General features: G+C 40.4%; 1 protein-coding gene and 2 long non-coding RNA genes across 4 annotated transcripts in view; 1 reads left to right on the top strand and 2 right to left on the bottom strand.

The window, feature by feature from the left end:
* Positions 1-18,418, bottom strand: part of LOC135308667 (uncharacterized) — a 126,825-nt gene extending 108,407 nt beyond the window's left edge. The window contains exons 1-3 of one of the 2 annotated variants that reach the window (XR_010369055.1): positions 18,246-18,418; positions 17,923-17,996; positions 11,198-11,376 (exon numbers count right to left, since the gene is read on the bottom strand). The gene's annotated coding sequence lies outside the window, so the exon portion shown is untranslated. The remainder of the gene's footprint in view (positions 1-11,197; positions 11,377-17,922; positions 17,997-18,245) is intronic. The other variant, XR_010369054.1, reaches the window with a different exon arrangement.
* Positions 1,120-16,759, top strand: LOC135308670 (uncharacterized). Its single transcript, XR_010369059.1, has 4 exons — positions 1,120-1,263; positions 7,760-7,840; positions 7,962-11,157; positions 16,173-16,759. It is a non-coding gene; the product is annotated as an uncharacterized LOC135308670 (long non-coding RNA).
* Positions 18,419-24,406: 5,988 nt separating the features above from the next.
* LOC135308669 (uncharacterized) overlaps positions 24,407-25,873 on the bottom strand; it is a 71,584-nt gene continuing 70,117 nt past the window's right edge. Inside the window, exon 4 of the long non-coding RNA XR_010369057.1 lies at positions 24,407-24,683. This is a non-coding gene — a long non-coding RNA (uncharacterized LOC135308669). The remainder of the gene's footprint in view (positions 24,684-25,873) is intronic.

Below are 25,873 nucleotides of genomic sequence, written 5' to 3'. Positions count from 1 at the left end.
GTGCTGTATTGTATACTGATTGACGTTTTTCATTATTTGATGTAGGTAAAATAGCTTCTACTTCAGGATAAATATTAATCCTCAAAAAAACCCCCAAAAAACAAAAAAACCTATTTATTTATTTATTCTTCAGGGCAATATATGTCCTGAAGAAGAGACTCTGTGGTGTTAAGAAATGCCAGCTAATAGATGGCATAAAAGACTGAAGGTGAGCTACATATGAATTTCTTTTACACAGAACTCTTCAAATGCTGGCAGTAACACAATCATTCTGATAAATAAGCCAAAGAGTAATTACTGAGCACTGGGATGGTTAGCTACCACCTGAAGGCATAATTCTACAAGACAAATGCACACGGACTTTGACAACAGATAAGATTTCAGATTTCCTACACAGCAGAAAACTCTCCCCACCTTACCACTTGAAAATGACATTACTTGTTTGATTATTATCATTCATCTTTTGCATTATACAGAAAAGTAGTTCCAGTGGAGGTAAAATACCCTCAAAATTACCCACTCTTTCTTTTTTTTATAAGTAAAAGCTATTTGTCCTTATACTCTCCACTGATACAAAATCCTTTCTGTCTGAGGCATGGGCCACATCCCAGCTAAGCCATAGGGCACACTTTCAAGTCCAAAGGAAATTTCCATGGGTGATCTATTTTATTACAAGAGAGAAAACTGAGCTGGGCTGCAGACATCTCACCAAGCTGAGATTCATCATGTTTCTTCTATTCTGAGTTAAGCTACTGTATCTGATTTAGGAAATGAGCTGGAGAAAAAAAAAAAAATCATGTTTGGCTCATTCAAGTACCACCTATAAATACAGTTAATTTTATACAGGTTAAGCATGGTTGTAAGGTGCCAGGAAAGTACATCATGCATAAAACAGGCCTTCCAGAAAATAATCTACAGTAAATTGTACTTTTGCTTGTAATGAAGCTATATATAAACTGCACAATGAGGCAAGTCATGCCCATATTGAATCGTTGAGTAGCATGCCAAACCTGCGATTATTGCTTCATTTTTCTTGATTCCCTTATTTCCCACATAATTATCTTGTTTTCCACTTTAAAAATGTTATTTTCTCTACAAAGCTCATGAAGGTCAAGAAAAATATTACTATCAGTGTATACTGTGAATAGACTGAATTTTTTATCTTGTCCTTTCAGTCTTACAGAGTGACAGCAGGACCAAGCTTTCAAGACCCACAGATCTTGAAACTGAGAGCACCCATCAGGGACTTGGTGTGATAAGCAGGTAGGATCTGAATTTTCACTTCTGCTTCCCCTCTGCTGGTGGTAACTTTTAAAAGCTTGAATATGGGGTTTATTATCCAGCCTAAGGAGGTGAATGCATTGACATTCTCCAATTCCATTCTGTCTCATTGCATGAGAATGAGTGAGGCCCTAAGAAAAGGAGAGGGGAAGGGGCTGGTTACTGCAGCCACTTTGCAGCTGCTCCTGGTAACTCTGCTCATCCTTGCAGATACAAGCTTGGTTTTCATAAAGCCATATGCCTGTTTATGTAACAAAGACTAAAGGCACATTTTAACAGACATTTGCTTTCTAAACTTGCTTATTAAAAGGAAACAATGACTTTTTTTTTTCCCAGGTGATAGTTAAACTTAATGGAAATCATCACAAGAAGCAATCACTTTCTGAGCAGGTGCTCAGCTTCATTACCCTGTATTAGAAAATGTAAAGAAATTATATATAAAAATGAATCTCTGGTGTTACATAATTTCTAGTAAATGAAAAATAACTCCTCTCCTGTCAGTTAAGCTTAACCAACACTAAATTAGCACAATTTAGGTCAGAATCAGGCCCAGAGATTATTCAATATATTGAAGAAGAGATAGTGGGGTGTTTTACCTGTCATTTACTTAATTTTGTGTTTCCCCAAACTCCTCTTAATGGCATCAAGTGCACTGAATATATTTAAATATAAATACCAAATTATGAACCTGAGTACACTTCATCTGTGTAAGCCTTGAGCTAGAACTTGCTTTCACTGCTAGGACTGGAATTAGCAAGGTATTTAAATAAAGGAAAAATGATTATAGGATTACCAAAGAAAACAGTAGCAAAATATGCACAGCTAGAAGACCCTACATTAAGGAAAGAGTGTATAAAAGCAGCAGGTTCTGAGACCCCAAGTAATTGTTAGAGCAATGTGCATGCTGAAAGGATATTCTCTATCTAACACCATAAATCCAAACCCAAACTATCTTCTTGCTAAATTACCTTCAAAGACAATACCTCTTATAATAATTTTGATGTAAAAACCAATAGTACAGTAGTTTATACTTTTAGATTTGGTCTTAGTCTCAGTGTGTCTGTAGGAATGCTCTTGGTTATTGTTTGTTGCTTGAATATAAATTTCTATTAAACACAAGGACATAGCTGACACACAAAATTCACATTTATAAATAGTTTCTTATTCCCACAAACTCCAACAATCCTTGGAAGAACTCTAGCCTCAAACTTCTAGCCATGCAATTAATTGTTTTTCTGTGGTGATTGGAAGCCTCAACACATTTTCTTGGTTTTTAATCAGAAACTGTTTCCAAATTAAGGGCTCTTGCTCAGAATTTGTGCCTGTACTTTGTGCTTTCCAAGAAATTAATCTTAATAGGAAACAATCAAGTAAATGTACATGTGCTTCGAAATCCATGTAGTTTAGGAGCGGTGGAGATTTTTCGAGTGAAAAGCTGCAGCTCAAATGAATTTGACACATTAAAATGTTTCCTACCACTTTCCTTGTCCAGAACTGCTTGGGTGAGATGGTGTAGACAGAACAACATTTCTCTTAAAATGAGGTTTTGACTACAAAGATACCAGGGCAGCCTCACACAAGGCTGTTTTTATCTTTTACTGTGGTAACAAGGTGCTAGTCCGATTGCTGTAATTAGGGATTCAACACATTCTAATATTGGAAAGCAAATAGCACTCTTAGTGCAAACTTTCACTCAGGGAAAAAAAAAAAAGAAACAAACCACACTAAGCTATAATTCCCAGAAGTTTGAGAGAGAACATTTTAAAGCTGGCAGAGCAGAGATAAATGAAGAGAAAGGAAAATGCTTTGAAAGTATGTTTCAAGCAAAATACTTCAAAGTGCTTCCAATAGAAAACCAATAAAGACTTCCATTACCACATTACTTCACAGTGGTGAACCTGTGCATGTAATTTTCCTTAAAAACAACTCAACCTCCTCTGGGGAGTTACCACCCAAGCAGTCTCAGTAGCATCTGTTTGGGAGTTCAAGAGTTTGGGTGACAAATAAAGGAAATCCTGCAGCTGCTGACTCACTTCACACAAAGGTAATTGCAGATGACCTGAGCAAGGTCTTGTCTTGAACAAGATCAGGAAAAGTCACAGAAATGCACTGAGACAGGTTCTGTTTCTCAGTGTGACAGCTGCTAGAACAAAGTCAGCTATCTCGGGTTTTAAGCCATTGGTGAATGGAAGAATGTCCAGCAAAATATGTGTACCTCTGGCCAATTGGCAGTGAGAAGATAGTATCTGAAAATATGAGAGAGCAAGTCTAAAGAACAGTCTGCAAAGCAGGTGGAGCAAAGTCCTTTAATTAGGGCACACACACTGACTTTTGGAAGAAAATGGTCAGGCCCCATTTTGTCCTCAGTTGCTGTGCAGCTTTGTGCAAGGGCAAGATCTTACAAGGAGATCATTCAGCAACACAGAAGCTACTAGATTGGGAAATCATAAATATTTCAAAAAGCATTGCCAGAGAGCATTTATTTTTCATAAGTTCCCACAACTGATAGGGTTATCTCCTCCAAGCCTGCTTTCACAGTTAAGCATGATGGCGTTCAAGAGTAGTAGAGGAAAAGCAGGATACTTTACACAAGATGCATCTTTAGATTCTTCTAACTACCCTCACAGTAAAACTTCATACACATCAGCCAAGAATTCATTCTTCTGTTTTCTTAGAGAAATGATGGATTCAAAAGAACTAGTTCAGCTAGGGTACTAATTGGGTGTTTTGGAATCTTTGAAGTGATAATCTAAAACCATCAGAAAATACAGGATTCCTCTGAAACAATAGTAGGTTCACAATACTCATGGTTCGGGGACTTGAAAGGGGCAAAAAAATCGCTGGATTCTGTAGGTGAGTAATTTTTGCATGCATTTTCCAGAAATCCTCTATTTTAGGAAAATGTCTTTGCAAAACCAAAATGAAGTTAGGATTTTTCCACAGCAGTTTAGAAGTGCTTGGAGCTACTACTTCCATTAGCACACAAAAACTGAAAAAAATAAAAGCAGGTGGTACAGTGAAATATTTTGTGGATCAGGCAGCTGCTAGCATTACATAGGTGCCTTTGATTTTGCTTTCTGCAAAATCAGAAAATCAAGTTGTCTGCACATGATCCTGAGTGTTGCAAAACATAGAATCCCAGAATTACCTGGGTTGGAAGGGACCTTAAGACACCTAATTCCATCTAATTCTTATTTCTGTTGTGGGCAGGGATGCCACCCTCTAGGCCAGGTTACTCAGGGCCCCATGCAACCTGACCTTGAACAAATCTCTTTGTGTATTAACAGGTTCCTCCCTCTTCAACATGTGGGGAAAGCAAGGTACAAACCTCACTTTTATGGATCTTAGGTGTCACAATATTGAGGGCAACATCTCAAAAATCCCACTGAGACAGATGTCAGTTCCTGATTTCCCCAAGGTGAAGACACGCTGCACCTAGGGTATTTATTGAGACTTGTTGCCTCAGGGCAGGATTTAGTACGATCTTTTTAAGATGAAGGCAACTGCATAAAGGTAAATTTCCTCCCAGATTTAGAACTAGCTTGATGAAGGGAATTATTGATTACTGATGAAATGCTAATACCATGCTAAATGTAATTTATTCAAGAGGTAGCTGTGCTGTTAATGAACAGAAACATTTCTATGCCTGAAATTTACTGGATGATGTCAAAAGTAAATCGTATGCTCAAGGTGGCTTTACAAAGTACTTGAAGATTTTTTTTATTCAAACACTAGATGAAAATTCAGGGCTGATATTTTTAACTCTGTATTTTTCCAAATTCTTTATTTGGTTGGAATACAGGGAGAAGCAGCATGGCAAACAGGCTGTTTAGTGACCAGGCTTGTGTGGGGCCATGCACAGAGCCTGGGGCAGGGGTTGGGGTGCACTCCCCGAGAGCCCTGGGATGGGACTGGGAGCCCAAATCCCAGAATGTGACCCATGAGAGGGGACCAAGTCAGCCTTGAAAAGGAGAGAAGAGCCCCTGACTCGCTGACAATGTGGTTTTTAGGGGAAATGTGAAGGTTTTGTGAGAACCACAAAATAGACAAAGGAGCTCAAAAAGGTCGAGGAACTTGAGGCAGCAAAGTCAACCCTTCTCTATGGTACTAAAACTTTACATGGAAATTTTTGCAGATGACTTTTACCTCTCTGAAAATAGAAGCTGATAATGAAACTGTGGACTTGAATTTAATGATCCCAGTGTGAAAGGGCACCTATAAAATGATTTCTCCTTTTGTTGGCTGCTTCTAACCAACAGCTTAAAAAAACATAAACACTTGACAGCAACAAAAGGCTTTTTTTCCCCCTGACCTGAATGCAGTAATTGCTACATTTATTTTATGATTCTCTTTTTGGAAAAAAATAAAATCGATGATGAGCAGAGCAGAGGGCATTTGGAGCCAAACAAGATAAGTGACAGATGGTCACTGAATGACCACACAAAGTCATAACATCAGAGATCCTGGAAAGGACTCTGGTCCAGGCAATGAGTAACATGGCATAGTTTCCCAAACTTAAATAGGCACTTTTGAAACATAACTCTAAAACCACCCTGAAGTATTTTTAAAACTCCTCAATATTGTGCCTGTGGGGGGAAGCTATTTTTTGTGTGTTGGCAGTGATTTCAGGAGTGAATTTTGGCAAGCTCAGCTGAGTTCCCTCACTGCACAGTATATAATAATGTTCATTATGATTATATCAAATACTATCCATTTTGTGCAGAATTAAATTTGATCTAATTTTGAAATGAATTCAAACTCCTAATACCCAGGTGCATCCTGGAATCAGATTTTTCTTGGTAATTAGTCCATTGTACGAAACTCTTATTGCATTTTACATTACTGCTTTTTGTATGGAAAATATTTAACAGAGCAACAATTGGATCCTCTATTTTACCCTTTTTGTTAGAGGCCAAGAAACCACAACAATGGACTACAAAGATTCCCCAAGCTCTCTCACTGCTTTGCTCCTGAAGAAGCAGAATACCTTTCCAATCTCCAGGGCTGAAGCTCTGGAGAGTCTTGAGCGTTAAAAGTTTCTAATCTTTTATTCTGCTTCACTTATCTGGCAATACATATTCATGAGAAAGGTCATTATAGCAGCACCCAGTAGTGTGGCTCCAGTTTAGAGCGGAGGCACTCGGCGCTCAACAACCAAACCCACAGAAGCTCAGCAGGCAGGAGAAAGCAATAGTCTGAAACCTAATGAAACCAAAAAAGTTTTCACCTACATTATTGGGCTACCAGAGGGAAAAGAGATTTTGAATTTATTTGTGTCTGTTTTCCTAGAGGTTTTGAAAAGGCTTTTTGCCTTGAGAGTGCTCTGGCAGGTGCTGCATACCTGTATTTTAAAACTTGCCGGAGGAAGGCAAGTAGGGACAGTGGGACAAATCTCACAGATTCAAAGAGCCTGGTTACCAAATTTCAGAGAAGAGTGGGCTGAAAAACGTGCAAGGATCAGGTTTGTTCTTCTACAGCTGTGGTCAGTGACCACTCCAGATGTTGGTAACAAACTTGATGATACCAAAAAAATTTTGGTGTAAGACAAACTAGCAGCTAAATGAGCTTAGAGTAACAATTAGATGCAGAGCTGAGATTTTAGAGGAAGGTCCTGGAGACTCTCTCAGGCCATCTGAGCTTGAAGGAACTCTGCATGTACTGGGGTTACCCCAATCCTGTCCACTAGCCCCAAAGGCAAGCCCATACAAATGCAACCTTACAGCATCCCTCCTGTAAATGACACTCCTCAAATACCCAAAAAACCCCAGCTAACCTTCAGTTCCCTGCCTCACATCACTCTATTTGTACTCTCAGTGCAGTGTAAAATAACTTTTCCAGTGATTTATAGTTTCATGATAGTAAAACCACATGCAGATTACTTAAAGTCTAATATATGCTAGATACATTCAAACAGGCATACTTTAAAATATTTAAATTAAGCATTTAATTCAAATTAATTTATCATTACTTATATCAATGTATATAACTGCAAGGTGTGTTTGGATGAGTGGGTGGCAGTAAATGTATAACCAGTGTATTTCAATACCACAAACTGAATATTAATTTCCAACAAATGTTTTGTCAAAGCATTAGTTTGACTCATTAGATTCAAGTGTCTGTGAATGTATGAGAGTCAAAGAACAGCTGGTGAGACAAAGGAGAGCATTCCTATCCCCCCAGCATAGTGAAGGCCATTTCTTCTCATTCTCCCATATTTGTGCCTCAACAGGAGGAACATCTAATGCTGCAACACATTTTCCTGCAGGTATCGACAGAATAAAGTGAAAAGGGGGGGAAGGCATTGAGTCCCCTGTGTGCTGTCTGGGGCTATTAGGGTGTGAGTGGAGGTCTCATTCCCACTGCCTTTCTAGGACCTGGCAGCTTCTGGAGGAATCCTGCTGCATGTTGGTATCTAGCTCTCATTTTGTTACAGAGGATCAAGTCTGGGTCCTGATTGTTTTCTTCTCTTTATTGTCAGCTTTCATCTTCTCTGCTCTGTGGCATTGGCTGCCTCTGTACTATGGTCAGGTCCCCCACCTTTTATCTCAATGATTTCAAGGTAAGATTTTGTTGTATCCCTGTCACTGCTGTGGTCCTAGAGACAGTTTCTGTACCTTCCCTCACTTGTCTGTATTCCTCCTGTGACTGATCTAAAAGATTGTTTCTTGTCCTCTGAACAGCTCTTTCCCTGCTCTGGACTGTGCCAAGTGACTGGGTCTGACACATCTGCCCTTGGCCTTGAACCCATCCCGGGCACTGAGCAGCAGGCTTACCTGAACTGCATCTGGAGCATCCCTACCAGCCTTGTGGCAACTCAGTTTCAGGTGTTTTTGAAGGAAGAAGTGATTTTCCACAGCTCATATAGCTTTTATCAGAATATTCTTAATATTAAGCAATGATGCCATTCAACGAGTTAAAACTACCACCCTCTAGAGACTATTCAAAATTCAGTAACCTTGGCAACAAAATAAAAGCAATTCCGATTTAGTTGTTTCAAATGGGGAGCATACACCCTTACATATGTGAACATATTGTTAACAGATTGGTTTATGTTCCTATTTTCTTAATTGTATGGCTTCCTTAAACATTCCACTATTAGAAAATACTACATTTTATTCATCTAAAATTTGTCCTACATTACAGAACATCACCTGATCAGGAAAAAAACCAAACATATCTCTCTGGAACAGAGTCAGAAAATGGTGCAGGAGCCTACAGACATTCTTGTCAACTGACTACAACCAGAAAATAACAGTATGCATTCAGGTGATTTTTCAAGGCAAACTGAGTAGTCACTCATTGTTTTCATATCTTATGTTTTGGAGAGTCTCTAAACTTGCTCCATCCCTTGCAGAGGTATTCATTTCAGGGTAGGAATCAAAAGAGGAATATTCCCTTCAAAACTGAAGCCTCATGTAGCACACAGTTCAAATTCTGGAGCCAAGAGACAAGCTGGTGAGTCTGGACAGTGCTGCTAAACATGGAAATGTCTGGGACAAATGGGAAGAGGTTGAGTGGCTCTGTGTCCCAGCACCCAGCACCACTGAGGTCCCTGTGCTCTGCACCTCCACAGGACTTCACAATTGAATTTGGCTGCCTGAGATTTTCTTTTTTGCTTTTGCAAATGATACCAAAGTGTTACCCTCACTCACTTAGGAGGCTTCAGGCAAAAAGCTCAGGCCATCTAACAGCAAACTGCTAGAAGTGCTGTATGTTTTCCTTTTTTAAGTTGGTGAAATAATTTGTTTCCCCAAGCTAGTGATAATATGGATTTGGAGCACAGCTTTCCCAGATTTATTTAATAAAGGGTTACCATTTTTCTTCTAGCAGAAACAATCAGAGAAAAGAAAGCTATTCTCCTCCACACAATGGAAAGCAGGATTATAGAATAAATGCAAGGGAGATAAGAAAGGTGAATCAATTTAAATGACCTTTACTCAAGATTCATTGAAACAAATGAATAAGAGGATTTATCTAGCAGAAAATAAAGCGGAAATAAGAAAATAATGGCTAAACAGCAAACTAAAGGAAAAATTCTAATTATATTGAAAGAGATTTGCCAGGGTTTCTTAGTTTAAAATTAAAAACAGCTTAGAGTATGTTAAAACATGTATAGATTAAAGCTGAGCAAACATAATAAACCCACTTGGACAGCTAAGCTAGGAGTAGAATAGAATGCAGTGCTTGCAGCTGAGAAAGAGCTTTGCCTATTTGCACCATTAACTTTCTAAAATTTAGTCCTCCTACCTTATGGATCAACTGTTTCAGAGATTAATTGGCTTGCTAATACCATAAAATCCTATTTTTTATTTCTCACACAGGACAGGAGCCTAAATAGTCCATTGCAAAGCTAGGCAAAAAAAGCACATAAATGGAATTTTAATAGTGCCACAAGAAATAGCTGTGGGGCTGAAGGTCCTGAAAGTTGCCTAAGCCCTATCCTGGTGCACAGGGTCCTCAGGCTGACATTGGCCTGGCTGTGCCAAGCAGAGGATAGTGCCAAGTGTGCAAATCCAGAGCTGGGGGTGCCAGCCAGCACCCACACCCCAGCAGCTCCACCTGGAGCCTTTGCTGCCCACAGCCAGCTCAGCAGTGCTGCTGAGCACCCTGGACAGCATCTTCCTTCCAGTGCTGGGCAGAACCTTATGTGGGTTGTTTGTTCCCCATCAATATTTTTTTCATATTTGTAAAAAAAGCACCCTAAATAAGCAAACTGCATGTACAGTTCTTCTGGCAAAGGAAAAAAAAAAAAGCCTTTTTTTTTTTGTTTGCTTAGCTTAAACCTTAAATTTTGCCTCCTTTTGATATGACAATCAACCAACTAAGACCATTAATTACATGGTGATGAATTTCTTTCAGTGCACAGATACCAGGGTAATAGGTTTAAGCAAAGTCATGGAATTTGGCAGCTTTCCTTTCCTAGCAAGATTATGTCAGTGCTCCTAAATCCATTGATCCGGTGAGACAGTAATTAGTTAATTTAATGAGAATCAAAGGATTTTAGCCTGCAGAATTTACAGTACTAACAAGACAGGTTATTTTTGGAAGCTATTTCCAATAAAAACACTTCAATCAGCCAGCAAGAATATTGTCTCTTGATTAAAAACATGGCGCATCGTTTATCGCTATCACCATGGGGTTAGGCTAATGCTGGAAAGTATCCTGTGCTTACTCTGGTTTTGGCTACTGTTAGAGTGCCTGTTTTGTTTTAAGAACATTATTGTGAATCACCTTTGTGAGCATCTTCTTAGGGTGCAGCCATGTGCATGGATGGTTCTGCTTGTTCTTGTTAATTATTTTCCCCGCAGTGAGGAGCTTTCTGCTGGTGCCTGACTGCTGTGGCTGCCAGGGGCAATGCAGTGGGCAGGGAAAACAAGGCTCAACTGCAAAAGGCAGATTTGCTTGGCAGCAAGACATGCCCAAGAAATGCTGGTTTCAGCTGAGGGGCTCCACACAAGCCAAATGTGTAGGAAAACTGTGTTGAGCTTGCACGGTCCTGGAGACTGCCTTTGCCATATCTCTGAAGAATAATTAATTGCTCTGAAGAGACATCCTAAACCTGGCATTTAATTTCACTCTGCAGAGACCTAGCACTTCTGCTGTTAGCACAAACAAGCAAAGAAACCAAAACCATTTTGCAAAAAAACCAAATAAAGCCATGCAGGAGCCAGCTAAAGGAAAAACGCAGCCCATGGGTCTCTGCTCACTCACACTTAGCCTGTGCTAAGCAGGCCCAGGTATAAAAGCATCTGAGGCAGACACACAGCTGGACATCCCTCACTCCCTTACCAGATTTTGGCTGTGCAAGGGACCTCTGGGAAGAAAATATCATCTGTGGAGAAGTGTCTCCTGCAACTGTGAGAAGTCAGGCCTAAGGTAATGTCCACAGAAAATGTGAATTATTGGCAATGCATACCTTTGCTTTCGTAGACCACGCTTGCAGCACGTGAGCTGTGAGCGGAGGTGGGAATATTGCTCATCTCTGGAAATGGCTCTAATTCTGGCTTTCACCACAAACTTCATGGCTCCTTTCGTGGGTGATTTTGCTTCTTCTCTGCATCCATATTGCAAACAGCCTGAGCACTTCAGACAGCTCTAAGGGATAAAGGAGATGATGAGAAATATTTTGTGGCAAAATTTTCCTTACAATATAAATATTTAGAGGGATATGAGTTCCTGAGGTGTTTATTTAAAAGTATCTTTAATTTACAGGCAGCTCCAGAATCACTGCATAATATCCCCTTCATGGAATTAGTCAGTTTACACATAAATATAACAACTTTTATCTTACACATAAATATAACAACTTCTCTTTGCTTACACAAAATAGACATTTGAGTATAAAAATATTGTGATTAAATTGGGGACTTATTTGTCTGAGTACTTAAATGATTCCCCTACCAGAAAAATAAGAACTATTTAACTAAAAGAGTCAATGTCTTCTCTGAGGATGCTTTAAAAGATTATTTAAATCTTATAAATATTTAAAGACCTGCATAGAAGTTAATGGATTTTTAAAGAAAAACAAAACAACAATGAGCAACAGCATCTTATCTTCTAGTAAACCAATTAAAGAGTAAATCCTATGTTGTGACTGTATTTTGAAAATTACCTTGGTTGAACTAGATTGTATCTCTATTGAGAAGCAGTCAGGATTTTGCTGAAAATAACACAAATGTTTTTCAGCTTAAACAGGCAAAGCTCTTGCTACAGGAACATCACATGGCCTTCAAGGACCAAAGTGAGGATGCAGGTTTCCCATCCTTCCCTTCCTTTGCTGTAAATAGCTGGCCCTGGCCAGTGTCTGATTGCCATGCTCATTTTACATGCCTGAAGACCAGACCTTCATGGTTTAAAAGAGTAGCCATCTTATTTCTGAGGGGGTTAAAAAAACAACTAAATCTGATTAACTTTGTAAGTAAAACTACTCAGTGGAATCACTTGTTTCTCCCCAAGGGTAGTGACTGAGTATGTTGAATATGTAGAAGTTTGTTTTTATACAGGTCCTTGGGCACTGGAAGGTGAGCACATATTCAAGCCTGTGGAGTGGTGATTGGTGAGGTGGGGCCTGCCATGGTCTATCTTGGTCACTTGTAAGGAAAGCTCCCCAATTTCTACAAAATCTCAGCTCTAACAGAAGGAAAATACATCCTAACAGCTCCAACTTTTATCATTCAAAACCACCTATTTCATTAGCACTCTCTGTGTTAAACAAATATTTTCCACTTAGTAATTAAGCTTGATCATGAAGACAAAGACATTTGCACATATTTTTAAGACAAAATAGTGGTCTGATTTAACTTACTTCACCACAAAGCTGGTGTGCACCATGTCTAAGTCAGAGGAGAGCAAAGGCCTTGTTACCATTATCCTTGAATCTATACAAAGTTTAAAGTGATGTGAACAGTGGGGGAGGGGGGGGGGGGTTGGGTTTTTTTCCAATTCTCTGCTTTTTTCTCACTGAACACACTGACAAATGCTAAGATGAGCCCTCAGCTGAAGGAAATCCTGCAGGAATACAGCCCCCTAGCAACACTGTTACTATGCACCAGGAGTACATAAAACCTTATTCCCCTAAAAGACTGTGTTTGAGGCGGGAATAAAATTTTATTTTCTTTTAAAATAAAGATAAGGTGCTTGCAAATGTTTCACGTACCTCTAAATATACTGTAACACAATCTGAATAGAGGCAGGATTCATAATATAAACTGAGAATGATGACTGTGGCACAGAAGGAGATAACTAGAGGAACCAGAGATACAGATCTTTTCTGTGAAAAGCACGTTTCCACCACTATGAATTGAGAGAAACCGAGCATTTGATTTTGAGTCCAGAGAAACAGAAGCAAAGAGGACAATAGCATCCACAAAGGGGAGCTGCTGTAATAAGGGAGGGCACGTGGATGGGGAAGGCTTTTGGCAGCCTAGTTATGGCCCAGGAGAAGCCTGGCTCTGCACAGAGAGGTGTGCCACAAAAGGCACTCCTGCAAGAAAGCAAAGTGAATAGGAGAGGAAAATGAATCTTTTCACTGGCCACATGAAGGATGTGCTCAGAACAGTGTGCCTCCAGGAATAAATCCTCTTTCTCCCCTCTCAGCAGCTTACTGAGGAACCAGAGCCCACAGAGCTCTAATGATTGCAGTGAGTTAATGAATATGTGCTTATGAAGCATCCAGCAATTTTTTAAACTATGATTTATCCTCCAAACTCTTGCTAAGGAAGAATCCTATCACTGTACATCTCTAAGCAAATTCTTTGAATGTGTTGCTTTTAGTGATTGCATATTTTCTCTTTATGACCAAAGATTTTGTGAGTTGGGGTCCAGTGCAGCACAGGTCTCAGCACGCTTGTGAGAACAGCTCCACTAAGATGCATAGGGTTTTATCCTAGCACATTTGATCACCAGAAATAAGGGGGTTCTTTCTCCTCCAACAGCACGAATGCACACAAAAGCCAGATTGAGCTGCTGAAAACTTAACTAAGGGTACTCCATGCTGATATCCTGGGAAGAAAAACCCAAGCTCTGCCTCCATCACTGTGAAACCAGCAGGGCTCTGGCACTGACCAGCTGTAGTGCACAGAGTCGTTTTGATACTCAGAAATGGCTGTTTTGCACCCACATTTCCCATGGAAGTAGAGATCTGAGTCCCAGATAGAACCCCAGCACTGCTGCCATGACCACGTGCCCAACAGGCTCACCAGCTTCAGCCACATCCTGGCAGAAGGAGTACAAACAAGCCTTGGGAAAAATGTGGGATTCTTTTTTTCCTCTCTAAACCCCACCTTTTCCAGCAGCAGGCTTTGTAGCTTGTTTTAGTTTTCCAGCTGAGCAGACCCAGTGCAGAGGCAGCCTAAGGTACTGCTTTTCATTTTGTACACCCACATTCACAAGTCTCTCTCATTGTTCGTGCTTTCAACAGAGGTTACCAATTACACTGCTTGTCGTACATGGCAACTGTTTACAAGAAAATTACATTGTTTATATATTTTTCCTACAGTTAACAAATTATCTTAAATGTCAAGTTGTTGGATACAGAAATAAGTGAGCCTACTGTATGCTTTAAAGCACTACAATTGTTGGTAAATTGCACTCAGCACAGAATTATAGACATCATTCGGAAGGAAAATACTTTCCCAAAGGATTCATCTGACATCATAAACTATGAAAATGAAGGCTTAGCCATTTATAAATGCCAGCAGAACAAAACCACCCCATCTTTTGAGCACAATTAGTCACGTGCAGTTAACTGTTTAACACTTGCACTGTATTGCTATTGATCTCTGATTGCTTTCATGAAATCAATTCGATAGCTGTTCATTTATCATTAATTGTGCTGGGAGCTTCAGAGAGGATTGAGAGCACAAAGGAGGTTGGCTCACAGGTTGGACCGAGCAGTTTTTGACATATGGAGTAAAAGTGAGCCACCTCTCTCATTCTGCATGCATGAAACATACATAACCATGGTTGTCCTCACCACTGTCTTCTGTGTCACTGTGACAGCAGTTTCTATCAGCTAGGGCCACTAGGCATTGAAAAGAACCAGCATTTTCTGTTTTCATACAGAGGAGTTGCCAGTCAGGGGCTGTGGCTGGCTTGCAGGAGCAGTTCAGGGCAGCAATGAGCCAGCATCCACTCCTGTGCCCAGCCTCTGCTGTGTGGTAGTAGCATCAGCACAGCAAGTTCCTCTCTCAGCTCCACAGGCAGGTTTGGTGAGCCCCAACAGCTTCAGATGACACTCACCACCCCAGGAGGTTGTGATGGTACAGTTGTTTCACTGACCAGTGCCTTTACTCCTCAAGGCTGATTCCCTTTTGGGAAGATGTGACCCATCTGGAAACCTGCCATACTACACAGCTGTATGTACTGATGTCACTTCCCCTCACTCTCCTAATAGTTTTTGCCCACCAGAACTGGATTTTTTTATGGAAGACTACCTCATTTCAATGCCCTTGTTTTCCTCCTGGAGTCCCCTTTGCATAATATGAGAAGAGGCAGTCTCCTTTTCCCATGCCTGGCACTTTGCTTTCTGACACTGCACTGCTATATTACAGCAGATGGAGAGTATGGCCTCTTCCCTAAAGTAACAACTCTCTGGTACTTGGTATGCTGTATAAATCATTGCTTTTTCCAGAGTTACAATGGCAAATCATAAATATTTGCTCTGGTCTTAATAATGAGTATCATTCTAATGTTTCAGAAGAGCCTCAGTGCTCTTGCTTGTATTCATCCCATTTCAATGGAGTAGCAAATGGGATAGATGATTCACACAAAATGACACTGGCAAACCATAACCCATCCCTGTACCACACTTTAGTGGTGTCTTTCTCTGCCTTTCCAGCAGCCGATCATCAGCCACTGCAGAAGAAGCTTTACTATTCATTATGATGGTAATGTAGTATGATTTGCACTTGCTTCATACATATTACATCTTTCAAATGGATAATAAGGGGAGCAGTGTAAATACCCGAAGAAAAGGCATAGTAAGCTATAATATCTAGACAAGGATTCGAGGAAGAGAAAGAAAAATATAGTTGTTGAGAAATATTTTGGGTAAATCTGAACCAGAGTCTTAACAAAACTGACTGCAGAAAGAGGAATTAGAAGAAGCATGTCATTTCCAAGTACTTCCTTTAAACTAACTTGTGATTTAGAAGATGAGCATCCTATGCAGACTGGCATTAGAAATAAGATGAAATTGGAAGGAGAGAAAACATTCAAAATGAGGGAAAGGTGAAAGAGATCCATGCATTAAAAACAGTAAATTGTCACTCAAGAGACAGTGACAGGACTAGGAGAGGTAAGTAAAAGGATTTTTTTTCCCCAATGACAGAACCACTTCAAGAATGTTTCACTGTCTCTTATTTACATTAATGTGTATTTGATCATTACAGGCTATGAAAAATGACAGTAACGATGTTCTTCAGCTGCAAGGACAGTCAGCATTTATGAAGGAAGATTGGGCTACAGCATCCCAAAGTCCACAAAGAGCTGATGACAATTGGATAGTCCCAGTCAAGCCCCTGCACTCCATGTATGCCTTTTCTACAAAGTGAAATTGTACATTGTATTTGTTATAGCTTCTTTTCTCTGAGTGTTTTATATGGGATACCAGCTCACATATCAGATCACATTTCATTATCTTTTATGGTAATGCTTGGGCCATATATCATATTCTCTAATAAATCTTAGCTTTGGCAGCACAGTATCATAATCTTACCTTTCAAAACACTGCTTTCAGCAGTAGATACACAGGGCTGCATCTTCCACGTGGGTTTTTTGCAGTTTATCAAAATGAAACATGACATCTACTGTAAATGATATTCCCATTTAGTGCTTAATGATACATCTGCTTCCTCTCATCCACAAATTCTGATGGCTTGCTAAACAGATATTTTGTTTAGTGACAACCTGCCAAACTGAGGCTTCGTTATCTTCAGCCTATCAGCAATGGAGGCTGGTGCAATTATGAGTTGGGACTGTGAGCTAAAAAACTCAGATATTACAACAGCAACAAAAAAAAGCACTTGCAAATTGTGGATTTAACACAATGCTGGCTTCCAGGAAAAAAAAAAGATGAGCTTTCAAATTTGAGGTGCCATCAAGCACTATTATTGTTTTCTAGTCTAAGGTTTTAAAAAAAAAGTGCTCTGCCAACAATAACTTGACAAAGAAGCAACCATTGTTGGCATAGAAAATGAGAGAGAGAGAGAATACCTAATAATATCTTTCCATTAGCTTCTGGTGTACTTGAGTAGCCATGTGGACACATTCAGAATTTCATGGGATTTAGGGGCAACAGAGCATAGAAAAACCTGTTGCTGCAGCCCCAACCTGTGTCCTGTTCCACAGCCTCTGGGCTGGGTACCACTCCCTGCTGTCCAGTGGGCAGTAGGGCCCAGCATCCAACATTTAGGCAGTTTCCAAGGATTTTTGACAGGCAGAACATGTAACTTACAGTAGACCTACAGCAAGGCATAATTTTTGAAAGTTAAGCTATAAAGGGCTAAGTACAGCTTATTAATTTCTCTCTATGTTGACTTTATATTTTATTTTTGTTTTTCTCTTAGACCCTAGAATTTTTCAAAGAAATTTTCTGAACTTTGACAGACTCGCTGGATGTCTTAGTGGTGTAAATTAGCTCTTACCTTCACTGAGACAATAACCTGATGGAGTTAAATATCCATGGTTTTGTTGTCAGGCACACTCAGTAAACACCCCCCCCCCCATTTGTTTTGTGATTGGCATCCTGACTGTACATCCATAAAAAAGAAAAGACCTCCACTTTCATCCCTGGCTTTGGCCAGGCTGGTGTGTGGGAAGTGTGCCCAGCCTTCTTTCTCCATGCCACTGGCTCTGGAGGTCATCCCAGGGAGCAGATGGCTCTCTGGCCACCACTCACACACCTCTCTGACAATGCATTAAGCTGTTACAGGCTGACCATGATCCCAAGCATCCCAGGGATATGGCCTTGTCAAAATAAAGTTGACTTCTATATGACATTCCAAATGTTAAGATATTTGAGTTGCTACTAGAAGAAGGCAGAAAGTTTATTTAAAGCGAGCCTTTCACCTGAATTTCCAACCATTGCCATGCTGATATGCAGTTAAAGGAAGGAGACAAATCATCATTTTTTTATCTTACCTGTGACTCAGTACATGTCCTCCTTAGAAAGCTGATAGCTCCAGAGTCATGTCCTTAGAACCACGTTTTGGCTCCTGTTCCAATGAAGAAAATACAAATCCATTACTTTGAATTTTTTTAATATTTAAAGAGAAATCCATAATTTTTAAAGATGCCATATTATATTTTAAATAAATATGCTTATTTAAATATTATTTTAAATATCTTCTAAGTGAAAATGCTACAGCCACTCACAGCATAGGCCACAGCTGAGACAGTCACAATGCACAGAGTATCACCACACAATTTCAGAAAGATTTAACCCTCACAGAGGAACACCTTACCACTTCAGAAGGCTTCAGGCACCAGCCCTTCTTGCCCTTTAGCCCAAGCTTTTATCCCCTCCTGTTGATGCCCTGCCCCTGCATGCCCTCTGCTCCCTTTGGTGGTTGCTCAGTGCCCCTGGGCACTCCATGGCTCGTTACCTTCAATGTCATTCACCTGTCCTGCACAGCTGCACCCACTGGGGATGAGGCTCAGCCCCGTTCCCAATCACCACAAACTGTAGATCATATCTAGACCCTTACCCAAATCCCCAGCTCTGCTAAGTTCTCTTTCTGAGAGGATGATCTCTTCCTTCCTGGCACCCCAGGGAGGCCAGGAATGAAGCAGTTGTGATGAGCGCAGCCATTTCTACACATCCCATCCTAGACTGGGGACTGAAAGCTGGATCCTCTCTCCTGTCCCATCCAGGCCACTAAAATGATGCTCATTTCCCTGTGCTGTGGCTGCCTTTGTCTCCACAGTGGCACTGGTGCTTTAGCTGCCACCTGAATGCCATCCCTCAGCCCTCTGCCACCACTCCAGCCCCACTGCTGTGTGCCAGGGTGCAGGGATGCTACCTGGAGCTAAATCACCCTGTTAACACTGCCTTCATTTTCCACCTGCTGTTCTCCAAACTGGCTTTACTTGTCTCCCTCCAGTTTAGATGACAAATGGAGAAAAAAAGTAATGAAAACATCCATTACCTCAGATGTCCCACATAACTCTAGTTCTTTGCTCCATTCTCAGACCCATCCTGAAAACCTCTGTAGTTATTAGTGGAAATTCACATCACAGGGACAAAAATCTCCAACTCAGGAGCAGAAGTTACATTAAAAAGAGTTTGTCCGTGTAAAGCTCTTGATGAAAGAAAAATGTGACAGCCAAATTGCCTTCTCTCATCTGTGATCCTCCTTGACCTGGCACAGACTTCATGAGGTGAATGGAAGGGCTCCCATTGATGTCAGGGGGCTGGGGATCCAGTTCTTGATCTCCATGCTTTGAGGAACAAGAGAGCAAAGAGCACCTTTGTACTGCCTCTGTCTAGGTAATTTTAATTGTGGCAGTGGAGCAAAACAGCACCTATACCTAAAGAATAGAAAAAGAAATGTTAAAAAGGGGCTGAGAAGTGCTGCAAGACAGGAGGAACTGCCTGTCAGTGAAAATAATGAGGAGACTAGGAGGTGTGTTTGGTGGGTTTTTCAGAGAATGTTTAAAGAGCTGCTGTCTCATCTCTGGGTAAGTGCAGTGTTGATTTTAGTTAACGTGTCCAGGGGATGTGTATGTCCTTCCTCACTGAGATGGAGGTATCTGCTCCTCCCCAGCTCTCCTCCTCACTGGGCAGCAGCTTCTGCAGGACACAGCTCCTGAGAGCAGGGGTTAGTCACCATCCACCTGCCAGACACACCTTTCCTCCTCTGAATCACCTCTCCTGCCTTCTCTGGGCTGAGAGGTTCCCTCAGGACACAGGACAATTCCCCACTTTCAGCCTCCTACAGGAATTGCCCCACATAAATTATCTGCAGGACCAGCCTGAACATGCTGCATATCCATGAGGGTACAGGGAGCCCATGCCTAGAGTACAGGAGCTGCAACTGCTGCAATTTTCCCTCAGGACAGGGGATCCAGTCTATCCTGCTGCTACTTGATCCTTAAAACAACCTCTGTATTTTCCTGCTTTTCCTGCTAGTTCCATATTCTGGAGATTAAATTCTCTCTACATTAATGACAAAGGACATCAGTTTTCCTGTGAGATGTTTCTTTAACATTTCCCTCAGCTACAAACAAATGTAAGATTTGAGAAGCTGTCTTCTAGCAGAAATACTTGAGACTTGGAAATGCTCATACTCTTCCTGGTATTACAGGTCACTGCCCTTCTCAGCACTTGCCAGGGCTGAAACACTAAATAGCTTGTTATTTCTGTTTAGAAATGTGCCTGTGTGTGCACCTGCTAGTAACCCTACTGTAGCAAGGAAAGATTAAACATTCAAGCAATTTAGCTTAGTTCCAGTTCATTTTCAATTAACAGGAGAAAATCCTCTCAGACATAATAGGCTATTTCTGGTTGGAGGTTAGTTTATTTGTCTGACTAAAGTAAGTATTTGGGCTTACAAGTTAAACTCACTAATGTTGTTACAAATGTAGTTTATTAAATAAAAAACATTCAGAAGAAAGCACAGAAAATTAAAACACCGATTTCAAAGGTATTCCCCCGTTTCAGAAGGTTTTAAACTAGTAAATACCTCTAAATCAAATCCATACAAACAATTTCAGGGAATAAATTGTGGTATTATTATACAAGGTTTTATTTCCTAACCTCTAACCATTCTATATGTTCACTTGCCGTACTTAGAATGTAAAACCTGCTCTGGAGCAACTTAGCAAAGTCAGCTGTCTTTTCTGATACCATTCTTTGCTGTCTTACCTACATTAAGCTGGGAAAGTTTATCCAAATGTCCATTTTCCCTAATATATTAGGCAAGATGAAGCCTTCTGAAGACACCTTCCTGACTTTATAGTCAAGACCAATATGAATCCAAAGAAATAAGGAGGTTGGTTGGCCAAAACTTTCCAGTGAGGTTAATATTGTATCATCTAACAAAAGCCAAAAATGAGTCTCTTCACAAACTGTTGTTAAATTTTTAGGGAAGACAAAGATTCCTCTCCATGTGGCAAATGAAGTCCAGCAGTTTCCACAGGTAGAAGAAAAGAAAGTGTAAAGGTGGAGAGGAAAGCAGATGACATCAAGATTTTTGAGTAAAATCTCATATAAATACCTCAACTGGAAAACACATATATCTCTGTTTAACTGGTTTTTCTATTTTAAGGAATCCTTCCAAATGACCTTTCCCCAAAGCCAAAAGAACTCAGACTGGAAATTCCTGTTTCACCTATTTCCAAGCTACTAACTTTTATGAGTTTCTGATGTTTTTCCCTGTCTTTGAGAATTTATAAAACCATTATTTAATTTTTATGGTTCCCATGGAATCTTAATGCCTTCTGTAAAAGACAAAAGCCATTGATGGGCACATATCAGTGAGCTGCATTTAGAAATGTGCAGTGAAAAAAGAGGATAAGAAAAAAGCATGAAAAATGCAGAAAGTTCCAGAGCACTTAAAAGCTGCCATGATACACTTTTGATTTACACATTTGGCAAGAACTCTGCTAAGAGGTAATGAGAAAGTTACAGAGCTATGAGGAATCAGCAGTGCAGGGGATATTTTACATCTGTAAGAAACGGAGGAAAAGTTCCCACCATTCTCATTGAAGCTGTTTTGACAGAGTTGAAAAGGAACACTTTCACAGAACAAGAAAGCATCACAGCCACCTTTCCTCCAGCAGTTCTCATTGACCAAGCATTTCCTCTTGCCTGGTGCCAGAAGGAAAAACTGTAAGACACATTATGCTCCAGTTCCAGGGCAACCCGGGCTTAGGAAATCAATGGAAATGAGAACGATAAACATTTAGGATGGCTGGGGTGCTAATGATCCTCTTACAGCCCAAAGACACCACAATGACAGTAACCTTTACACAAGACTGAGGTCTGCAGCTCCTCCCCTGAGCACACCCAAGGGAAACCTCCCAGGGGCTGGGTGCTCCCGACAAGCCAAGGTGGCACAAGAGAGCTGTGGCAGAGAGAAATGTAGGACAGCCCCTCTCCTGGGGTGAAAGGGGGGTCTGCCTGGTGAGATGCTTATGATAAATGCACACATCTTGTGGTCTGGGAGATATTTCAGTCCTTTTTTTGTTCTTTATTTCTGACTCACCTGTACATTGTTTTGGCATCATTGTACTTTGCAAAATGGAAAGAGGAGGAGACAGGAGAATAACCACACTGGGACATGGCTGGCTGCACCCAGGCACAAAAACTTGTTATGGGGGCAGGTTTTTCCTACAGAAAGCTGCTTCTTTGGGGTGGGATTTCCTATACAAATCTGCTTTGGTGCCCTGAGACCTAGCCTTTCCCATCACCTCCTCATGCCTGGCCATTTCTCAGATTTAATGAGGAAATGCTGTTAAGGCTCAGATGTAGAGTTGGCAGCCATAAGTCCCAGTCATGCTCTGCTTGCCAGAAAGCATCAGAAACCCAAACATGCTGAGATTTAAAGGGTTTCCAGTGACAGAAGTTTGATTTTTCTTTCCTTTAGCAAATCTATTTAGTCTTTCTAGTTGTCCTGGATAGATAAAAACCAGTTAGAATCATACATTTCTGGATTCACACCTGAGTCAGAAATGCTGCTCTGGTTTTCTAATTTTACCCACTTGTCCTCCATGGCTTGTTTATCTCCTGTATTCTTCCAGCCCACTTCTGTTTGCTTCGTGATTTTTCTCTTAGCACGCTGCTATTCCACCTTCCTAAAAATAAAAACTCTTAATTTTCCTATGGAGCTCTCTGCCACCCACCACTGCAATTTATAAAGAGCTGTCACCACACTCAAGTGCCAATCCTCAGTGAACAAGTGCTGCTCAATGGTGCCATACATCCTGCTGAAACTTCAGATTCTGCACTAGGTCTGACAGACCCAGTCCAGGGTAAGAACATTTTGAAGTCAAAATTGGATGGATTGGATTGGAATTTCTTTATGGCAGAGTCTAGGTGTCCTATGGGCTGGTTTTTCTATCTGCCTGCTGTCCCATAATCCACATTCACCCTTTATACAAGAATTCAGCTCTGTTTTGCATCTGCAGAAACAGAGTGCCATAAATAATTTACCTCCTCCCTGCTTGCAAGTTGGCCTCTTTCTAGAAATTTGTGCAAACAAGAGACATTTATCAGGTGCTTGATATGTTTTCCTCCTTATTCTGCTTGTTCAGAGCCTGCCCCTCCCTCCCAAGCAAAACCAAAAAACCCCAGTGACAGTAATACTTAGTCCAACAGGAAATTTCTGTTATTGACTTCAAAGAGTATCAAACATGAATCTGGAGCCTGAACACTAAGGTGGCCCATTCTTAATAAAAACACTTCACTTGAGTAATTGTTTTACAGAGTTATACTAACAGAATTAGCCAAAGCTTACTCTCCTTCCCCTCACCTTCAAGGCCAGATGTAGAATCACAATTTATGCCTTTTTCAAGACCACCCAGTCTTCAAAACACAGAATTAGATGGGTAGTTAATAAACCATGTCAGTGCTGAAACCACCTCTTTTGCTTTAATTGCTGACTGAATAAAGGCAAATTTGTAAAAATTGTTCTCTGCAAAATAGTCAATTGCATTTAAGAACATTTATCACTATGTACAGATCATAGAAACTCTGGTTAAAATTATGGTGTCGTACTGCTTTTGTCTTTGTCTCTAATGTAAGTTAAGGTTTGCATAGTAAGTTATTTTAAGCAGTGAGCAGACTTAAGTAGAAGTCAGAACTGATGCAGTTTGTCTTTCCTAATCAAAAAACCTCACTGAAAATCCAATGACAATCACCACTGCAAAATCCCAGTACTATGCTTATGAAAGGAAACCAAATGACTTTTCAGAAAAGAAGATGGGCATCTCAGCAGAACCATTTTAATCTGAAAAGTAGCAAATTGTGTGACTGAGTGATTTGACTCCAAAGCAAAATTGATGCAGTGAGGACTTCTGGGAACAGCTCGGTAATGCTCAGTCCAGAGCCCAACTACTGAGACTGAGGCAGTTTTTCCCTCAGAGATTCTTTTGAAAAAAACCACAACCCCCCCAAATCTGAGATAAAAATCTTAATTTTTCATTTCTAAGAGGATTTGCTACAATTATCTGATTGCTTTTCTCACTTTAACCTTCCTACAGAATTCCCATCCTTTGACCTCCATTAGATTTTGCACATGGATTTTTCTTTATTTTAAATGAAAAATATTGAAATTCATGACAAGTTTTAGGGGAAGAAACTTGAGGTTTTCTTCTACAAAGTAAAAAGTTCAAGATGGAAAATGTTTTTGTGACTCAACCAGAGCTCTTTTGTATGTGACGAATTTGAGCCTCATGTTACTCTCGTGCTGGAAAAAATGTAAAGTCTTTGAAGTCACTCCATCAAAGTCAAAAACTACACAGTAATAAAGAAAAAATGAGCTGTTTATGTCTTCTTTTTTTTGTTTGTTTCTTCCCTTAATCTGAAAAAAATAATAAAAATCACCTGATTTATGTTTGTTCTTTGTGTATAATAAGGCATGACAAATACATTCAAATATGCAGACCAAACAGAGCTCTGATAAAAAATTCAGGATTCTTTCCTTTTATTTTCATGGACTGTTTCAGCTTCTCATTTTGATTTTTTTTGGAATTCGTATTTTCCTGTGTGGTCTCCTTTATTTAGTTTATTAATATTTCTCATGTCTTGAACAGAAATGACAGGTTCTGCTGCACTTTTGACACTGAGAATCAGATCTTGAGTCAAAGTAAATGACGCTCACAAGTTTCTCTCCATTCTGTATCTTTTGACATAAATGTGAGTCATAGCTTTGAAGCAATTGTGAAGTTGGATGCAGAGACTGTAAGACACACAAATAAAGTGGAAAAATTAAACTCTGAAGAGGACTGAATTAACTAAAACAAATTAACAATTTTCCTAGAAATTAGATTAAATTAATTTTTACAGGAAGAAATGGCAAGTGATTTCAAGAGTATAAATACTGTGGTAAAAGTGGCATATTGGAGGTTTACTCTAGGCTGTTCATGTATTGGAAAAAAAATCAGAGTATTTAAAGTCTGGGTGTTTTTTTTTTTCCTTTCTTTTTAATTGTGGAAAATTAAATTACGGTGATTATGTTGAGAAAAACAAAGAGATGAACAAGGCAAACATTTTGGCAGGGGCTGAATATAGCTGTGCCAAAATTTTCTGCACATAAAGATCATACAAGCAATTTTTAAGCTGAGAAAAAATGTCAGAGTGGGCTGTTGGGGAGTGTGGTGCAACCAGTGGCCAGCCTGGCAGAGGGCAGAGCAAAAGGAAAGGCCAGAGCTGGCAGCCCTGTGTCCTTCCCAAGGTCTGCAAGGGTCACCAGAGCCTGGGTTCTCCTTCACTTTGGGTTTGAGGGCTGGGCTGGCCTTCCCTTGCTCTGCTCTGGTGTTTCTGTGCTCACAGTTAAGCATGCAGAAAGCACCTGGAATACTTGTCAGTGACTTCTGATGTTGCTGTGGAGGATTCCCCAAACTCTGCTGGCTGAACCCAAATTTCCTTCCTCATGCCATCCTGGAGACTTTCCCACCTTTCAGGCCTGTTTTTTTAAATGTACTACTTTTTAAAAAATGTTCCACTAGCAGCAAATTACCCTCAACATGCTGTTTTAAAGTCTTCATGGATGAAGACATAAATTTTCACTAATAAAATGTCTCTCCCTCCAGAAGAGAGGAGTTCCAGGTATTCTTTGACTTCAAATAAACACTGAGCAAGTGGTTTCCCATGTCCTCTCTTATCTTTTGACTCTTATATTGTGCCCTCAAGAGCAGCTTTCCTGTTTCTGCCATGGCAAGGTATCAGCAAGGACACAAAAGTACCAGCAGGGAGGTTACTACAGCTGCACCCAGAGCAGCCAGGGAGCTCATTTCATCCACCTGCACAGCTGGAGAGCTGGCATCTGCCAAACCCTGAGTTCCTGGACTGTGCCTGGACTCAGGGATTGTTTTGGGACACCAAGAGCAACCGTGCAGCCAGTGTGATGGAGGAAAGATTGAGAGAACC

This window comes from Passer domesticus, chromosome 10, assembly GCF_036417665.1.
Source record: "Passer domesticus isolate bPasDom1 chromosome 10, bPasDom1.hap1, whole genome shotgun sequence".
In the NCBI taxonomy this organism is placed as follows: Eukaryota; Metazoa; Chordata; class Aves; order Passeriformes; family Passeridae; genus Passer; species Passer domesticus.
The sequence above is the reverse complement of the archived record's forward strand: the minus strand, read 5'-3'. Positions and strand labels throughout refer to the sequence as shown.